Source organism: Rhinopithecus roxellana, chromosome 10 (genome assembly GCF_007565055.1).
Source record: "Rhinopithecus roxellana isolate Shanxi Qingling chromosome 10, ASM756505v1, whole genome shotgun sequence".
NCBI classification, from domain to species: Eukaryota; Metazoa; Chordata; class Mammalia; order Primates; family Cercopithecidae; genus Rhinopithecus; species Rhinopithecus roxellana.
In genome coordinates, this window is record NC_044558.1 from 53,487,935 (window position 1) to 53,495,934 (window position 8,000).

The following is an 8,000-nucleotide window of genomic DNA, read 5'->3' on the forward strand; positions in this document are numbered from 1 at the left end:
GGAGGATCGCCTGAGCCAGGGAGGTCAATGCTACAGTGACACCACTGCACTCCAGCCTGGGTGACAGAGCCAGATCATGTCTTTAAAAAAAAAAAAAAAAAGTATCCCAGATACTGTCAAGCAAAAATGTTTAACCCTGACAGTACCCACTAATAAAAAGGAGCCCCAACAGCTGGTAGGCCTCTTTGAGTACCAAAGACAGTATGTACCCCACCCAGGTGTTCTCTTGGCCTTTTTAGTCAAGATGATCAGCAAAGCGGCCAACTTTGAAAAGGGTTCTTTACAGCAATAGGCCTTGGAAGACTTTCAGGAAGCCATGGCCCAGTCACTGCCTTTAAAACCTTTAAAGGCACTTGCGTGAGAGGGTATGCCCCCTCACACCTGAAAATTTGAGCTATAACAGTGGGGCAAATTCACTCCTACCTGCCACCCAGCTACCCAAGCCCCAATGGGTTATTTAACAAAAGCAGTGCTGCACTAAAACCTTTAAAGGCAATGCCAGCTAGTCTGATGGAATTTCAGGTATCCCAACCTCCATACACACTGATTAGAGTCTGTGGCAATAGCAAATTGCCACTGGGGTGCACCAGTCTCACAGATTTTGGACATGTAACTTGCTTGAAACAGCATGAGACATAACCATTTTAAATGGCAACTCTGTACTTGCTTCTGGGCCCTGGTGGAAACAGTGTCTTACAGCTGGAGTGTCACATGTTGATGCTGTGACCTGAATTGCCAGTTATCACTTGGGTGCTTAGAATCCCACCAATAAAACTGGATAGTTTCAACAGAGTGCAATTATCAAATGGAAATGGTACATTCAAGATAGGGCCCAGCCAGGACCCCAAGGGACCAGTAAGCTTCAGGGACAAATGGCCAGCTTGCCATAAGGGACCAAGTGACCTGTAAAGGATGCTTTGGCTCCTTCTGTGGCTATCTGTAGCCCAAGACTCAGACCTCAGAGACATGCCTAGTGCTGGCATGGCATGTTTTACTGATGGCTCTGTGAAACAACAAGCAGATGGGATCCACCAGGCTGCAGCAGCCATCCATTCATTTTCACTGACTCAAGGGCCATTGCCAACAGCCTAGCCACCTGGTCAGGAGAATGGCAACTAGGAGACCGGACTGTTAAAGGAATCCCTGTGTAGGGACAAGGACTTGCTGCCTGAAAGAGACAAATATACATCACTCATGTGGATGCTGGGTCTAACATGACCACCCTCCACCCTTGAGAGGAACTTATGTCATGTTTTTGGATGCCCTATGGGACTTTACTCTGACCAAGAAACATGCTTCACTGACCAAGCAACTTGCCAGTGGGCACTCTCTCATTAAATACATACACCTCATCATCCTTTGAATGAAGACTTTTAATGATGAGACACCCAGCTCACACAACAACTGAAGAAAGACATCAAGATGGCCTGCTAATGGGATGGCACCTCTGTCTGACTAGGGCAGTACTGACACTAAACTCTGCACTCCAGTGCAAGGGAAACAGCACCACGGTGCATGTTGAGAGACACTGAGCTTAGCAGGGGTGTTGGTGGACCAGGCAGCCACCTGCTAGGCTGCACCTTTGAAATCCCAATCTTAGTGTTCCCAGACATTCTTTTTCCTTTTTCCCTTTAGAGTGCACCCCTTGGGGGTGGTTTGCAATTCAGGCTGCCATAGTAGCCCAGAGAAGGCACCCCAACTCTAATCTGGAGGTGAAGCTTCACTGAGTGACTCTACTCTTTGTGATCCCACAGGAGTGGGGAATGGGACCCAGAAATACCAGGGTGCTAGGTCCCTCAAGCTGTGCTGGGGATGCCTGATTCTTCCATTCAGGTGAGCAACATGTTCAAACATGTCAAGTTTGTATAGGATGTGACCTCCCTTCCTGGACTGGACAACTAAGGCAGAAAGGTCTGAGTCAAGCAACGAGGGCAACGGGTGCCCATAGAGGTTATCAGCCTCAGGAAGAGATAGACAGATGGAGTTGCTACACTAACCCAGGTGAAGCCCATCTGATAGGTAGGGAATGCATGAGACCCCGAGGATGGAGGGTGGGGCACTAACCTCTCCATCTGCTTTTTTCACAAGAAAATGGCAGCAGAGGTCTGGAAACAAAAAAACTTTTGTTAGGCTCTCCCAAACTGTGGCCACAAAGGATAACCTGAAGCAGCGCTGGATCTGCCACCCTAGACCTCATTTTGCTGCTGACCAGAATGACCTTCTTGTCCTGCAAGTAGTAAACCACACCAGCATTCCCAATGCCACAGTATACACCAGCACACCAGCAGAATGAGAGCTCAGGCTTACTGAGCATCTGGCACCCTCTGTGTGGCAGGGAGGTGGAAATGGCCTGTTTTAACTGACTCTGGCAGAGTGTCACAACCACAACTAACAAAACTTTGATGGACTAGAACTTTATTGTACCAAGGTCTTTTGATTACATGAATGAGAAGTCTCCCAAAGGCAACAACAAAAACAAGGACTGGACTAATGCTAATCCTCTGAGTAGGGGCTTCATGAACAATATTATATGGGGGAAACTGAGCTCAGGCAACCATTCCATCGATAAGACTTGCTTGGCAGACACCAATGTATCTATACATATATAGAATATGTATGGTAAACTAGAAGGAAAAGAAAGGCAATATTTAAAACCCTGGATAGTAGCAACTGGTGGGGGAGGAAAAGGGTTGTAATAGGGAGGGTCATTTAGGGGCTTTAAAGCAATGGTTCTCAAACTTCTTAGTCCCAGGACTCCTTTACATACTTAAAAATTATAGGCCAGACATGGTGGCTCACGCTTGTAATCCCAGCACTTTGGGAGGCCGAGGTGGGTGGATCACCTGAGCTCGGGAGTTCGAGACCAGTCTGACCAACATGGAGAAATCCTATCTCTACTAAAAATACAAAATTAGCCAGGCGTGGTGGTGGGCGCCTGTAATCCCAGCTATTCAGGAGGCTGAGGCAGGAGAATCGCTTGAACCTGGGAGGTGGAGGTTGCAGTGAGCCAAGATCGCGCCATTGCACTCCAGCCTGGGCAACAAGAGCAAAACTCCATCTAAAAAAAAATTATCGGGAACTACAAAGGACATTAGTTTTTGTGGGCTAATATCTTTTTTTTTTGAGACAGAGTCTCACTCTTGCCCAGGCTGGAGTGCAGTGGCACAATCTCAGCTCACTGTAACCTCTGCCTCCTGGGTTCAAGCAATTCTCATACCTTAGCCTCCCAAGTAGCTGGGATTGCTAGCATGTGCTACCTCTCCTGGCTAATTTTTGTATTTTTTTCAGTAGAGATGGAGTGTCACCATGGTGGCCAGGCTGGTCTCAAACTCCTGACCTCAAGTGATTCACCCACTTCAGCCTCCCAAAGTGCCAGGATTACAGGTGTAAGACACAGCACCTGGCCTTGTGGGTTAATATCTATTGATATTTACCATATTAGAAATTGAGGCTGGACATGGTGGCTCACACCTGTAATCCTGGCACTTTGGGAGGCCAAGGTGGGAGGATCACTTGAGCCCAGGAGTTTGAGACCAGCCTGGGCAACACAGGAAGACCGAATCTCTAAAAACAAAAAAAAGCAAAAACAAAAACAAAAATGTTTTGAGATGGAGTCTCACTCTGTTGCCCAGGCTAGAGTGCTGTGGTACAATCTCGGCCCACTGCAACCTCCACTTCCCAGGTTCAAGTGATTCTCCTGCCTCGGCCTCCTAAGTAGCTGGGATTACAGGGGCACATCACCATGCTGGCTAATTTTTGTAGTTTTGTTAGAGATAAGGTTTCACCATGTTGGCCAGGCTGGTCTTGAACTCCTGACCTCAGGCAATCCACCTGTCTTGACCTCCCAAAGTGCTGAGATTATAGGCATGAGCCACCATGCTCGGCCAATTTTTTTTTTTTAATCAGGCAGGTGTGATAGCATGCACCTGTGGTTCCAGCTACTCAGTAGGCTGAGAAGGAAGGATCATTTGAGCACAATTCTGGGCTGCAGTGAGCTATGATTTCGCTGCTGCACTTGTCTGGGTGACAGAAACCCTGTCTCAAAAAAAAGATGAAGAAAAGAAATTAAAACAGAAAAACTGTAAATGTATACTTACAAATTCATGTTAAATAATGATAAAACCACTAATTTTAACATAAATATATATTTTTAAACTATTATATTTTCTAAAACAAAAAATAATAAGAAAAGACGTTGTTTTAAACTTTTGCAAATCTCTTTAGTTTGTGGGTTAATAATAAAAAAACAGCTGAACTCTCATATCTATTTCTCCATTCAATATATTTGCTTTTCTGTGTTTTTTGTTAGTTTTTTGGTTTTTTGAGGTTTTTTGAGACGGAGTTTCACTCTGTCGCCAGGGTGGAATGCAGTGGCGTGGTCTCAGCTCACTGCAACCTCCACCTCCCAGGTTCCAGCAATTCTCCTGCCTCAGCCTCCCAAGTAGCTGGGACTACAGGCGCGTGCCACCATACCCAGCTGATTTTGATATTTTTAGTAGAAATGGGGTTTCACCATGTTGGTCAGGATGGTCTCACTATCTTGACTTTGTGGTCCACCAACCTCAGCCTCCCAAAGTGCTGGGATTACAGGCACGAGCCACCGTGTCTGGCCTGTTTATTTTTGAGATGGAGTCTCACTCTGTCGCCTAGGCTGGAGTGCAGTACTGCCATTATGGCTCACTGCAGCCTCAGCCTCCAGGTTCAAGTGATCCTCCCACCTCAGCCCCCTGAATAGTTAGGACTACAGGTGTGCACCACTACACCTGGCTAATTTTTTTTTTTATTTTTTGTAGAGATAGGGTTTTACCATGTTGTTCAGGCTGGTCTTGAAATCCTGGGCTCAAGTGATCCACCCAGCTCGGCCTCCCAAAGCATTGGGATTATAGGCATGAGCCACCACCCCCAGCCTCCATTCAATATATTTGTGATAGGTTATTTTGGCTAAACTATATGAAGAATTCTGAGCCACTGTACCTGTAGTCCAAGCTACTCCAGAGGCCAAAGCAGTAGGATCACTTGCGCCCAGGAGTTTGAGGCCAGCCTAGGCAACATTGTGAGACTCCATGTTTGAAAAAACAAAAAACAAGAACTCTAGCTATGTAGTTGTATGATGCAGGGTTTAGTTGCCTTTTCAGACAATTATGGACAATCTTTGTTTATTTTACACCACACAACAAATAGTCCTTCCTCCCTCCATCTCTCTCTCTCTCTCTTTCTCTCTTTCTTCTCTCTTTCTTTCTTACTTTTTTTTTTTTTTTCTCTTGAGACAGGACCTTGCTGTGACACCCAGGCTGGAGTGCAGTGGTACAATCATAGCTCACTGCAACCTTGACCTCCAGAGCTCAAGTGATCCTTCCACCTCCGCCTCCTGAGTACTTGGGACTACAAGGAGGTGCCATCACGCCTGACTAAATTAAAAAAGAAAAAGAAAATTGTAGAGACAGCAACTCCCAATGTTGTCCAGGCTGAAATATTTGTTTCTTAAAGGTTAGCTGCAACTTAAACTCTGAAACCATATCAATAAGCCTTTTCTACTCTGGGTTATATGAAAATCTATCTTGCACTTTGATTGCATTTTTTTTACCCATGCATGATTTTGTATCATCAATGAACTGGTCATTTGGAAAACATTGGTTCACTGAGCTATGCAGAGCTTCCAAATGTTGCCACATTTCACTATACAATGTTTTAAAAATAACATTAATGGCCGGGCGCGGTGGCTCAAGCCTGTAATCCCAGCACTTTGGGAGGCCGAGACGGGCGGATCACGAGGTCAGGAGATCGAGACCATCCTGGCTAACATGGTGAAACCCCGTCTCTACTAAAAATACAAAAAACTAGCCGGGCGACCTGGCGGGCGCCTGTAGTCCCAGCTACTTGGGAGGCTGAGGCAGGAGAATGGCGTGAACCCGGGAGGCGGAGCTTGCAGTGAGCTGAGAGCCGGCCACTGCACTCCAGCCTGGGCGGCAGAGCGAGACTCCGTCTCAAAAAAAAAAAAAAAAAAAAAAAAAAAATAACATTAATGAATATCACTACCAATCTCATCAGAAAAGTCTTGAAGTATTGAGAAACTGTCAAGCTCGGGTGGCAGGTACAAAATTCTATTTTTGGCTTGAAAGTTCTAACTTTATCATTGCCAACAAATAATGTTAAGTTGTTTTCCTTGAAGTGACAGGCTTACTTTGTTTATTTTTGTAAAACTGTCTGCCAAATACTCAAGACTCAATAAACATGGTTCATTATACTTTCAAGTAAAAAATGTGTTCACTGAAAAAAATTGGCTAGTTCAGCTTATGTCTAAATAACACAAGGGCTTTTCTTCCAAACAACCAGACTTTGGTAGGGAGCAAAAGCACTTTATGCATACTTCCCATTTTGTTAGACAGAATTTTCAAAAGATGTTCACTAAAGGGTTGAGATTTAACAAAGTTAATACTTTTCACAGCTTCACAAAGGATACTCTTTGTTTTTGTTTTTTGGTCTTTGTTGTTGTTGTTGTTGTTTTGAAACAGAGTCTCGCTCTGTCGCCCAGGCTGGAGTGCAGTGGTGCGATCTAGGCTTACTGCAACCTCCACCTCCCGGATTCAAGTGATTCTTGTGCCTCAGCCTCCCAAGCAACTGGGACTCTGTCTCACAAAACAAACAAACAAACAAAAAAGAGACAAGTACTGTTTTATTTGTTTGTTTGCTTGTTTTCTAATAGAGAAAGGATTTTCCTATTTTGCCTAGGCTGATATCAAACTTCTGGGCTCAAGGTATCCTCCTGCCTTTACCTCCCCAAGTGTTGGGATTACAGGCATGAGCCCCACTTTTTTTTTTTTTTTTTTTTTTTTTGAGGTGGAGTTTTGCCTTTGTCACCCAGGCTGGAGTGCAGTGGCGCGATCTTGGCACACTGCAACCTCCGCCACCTGGGTTCAAGTGATTCTACTGCCTCAGCCTCCCAAGTAGCTGGGACTACAGGGGCCTGCCACCACACCTGGCTAATTTTTTTGTATTTTTAGTAGAGATGGGGTTTCACCACGTTGGCCAGGCTGGTCTCAAACTCCTGACCTCAGGTGATCCACCTGCCTCGGCCTGCCAAAGTGCTGGGATTACAGGCGTGAGCCACCATGTCCAGTTTTTTGTTCGTTTGTTTGTTTGTTTGTTTTTAAAGAAACAGAGTCTCGCTCTGTCATCCAGGCTGAAGTGCAGTGGCGTGATCTCGGCTCACTGCAGCCTCGGCCTCCAGAGCTTAAAGAGATCCTCCCACCTCAGCTTCCTGAGAAGCTGGGACTACAGGCGTGCATCACCCCACCCGGCTAATTTTTGGGGATTTGTGTTTATGTGTGGAAACGGGGTTTCACCATGTTGTCCAGGCTGGTCTCAAACTTCTGGGCTCAAGCAGTCCACCTGCCTTGGCCTCCCAAAGTGCTGTGATTACAGGCGTGAGCCACCTCGCCCAGCCATATTTTTTAATAAAAAAGAAGATGGTGCTTTGGGAGGCCAAGGTGGGACGACCACTGAAAGCCAGGACTTTGAGAGCAGCATGGGCAACATAACAAGAGTCTGTCTCTACAAAAAATTTTTCGCGGTGGCGGGCGCCTGTAGTCCCAGCTACTCGGAGACTGAGGCGGGAGAATGGCGGGAACCCGGGAGGCGGAGCTTGCAGTGAGCCGAGATCGCGCCACTGCACTCCAGCCTGGGCGACACAGCGAGACTCCGTCTCAAAAAAAAAAAAAAAAAAAAAAAATTTTTTTAAATTAGCCAGGCATGATGGCACACTGCTGTAGTCCTAGATACTCAGGAGGCTGTGGCAGGAGGATTGCCTGAGCCCAGGAGTTTGAGGCTGCAGTGAGCTGTGATCATGCCACTGTACTCAAACCTGTGCAACAGAGTGAAAACCTCTCTCAAAAAGAGAAAAGAAAATGGAAAAAGTGCCAAGAAAACATCAATAATATGATATAATATTAGCAAAAAAGTGAAAATATCTAGTAATAACAGCAATAATAATAGCACACACA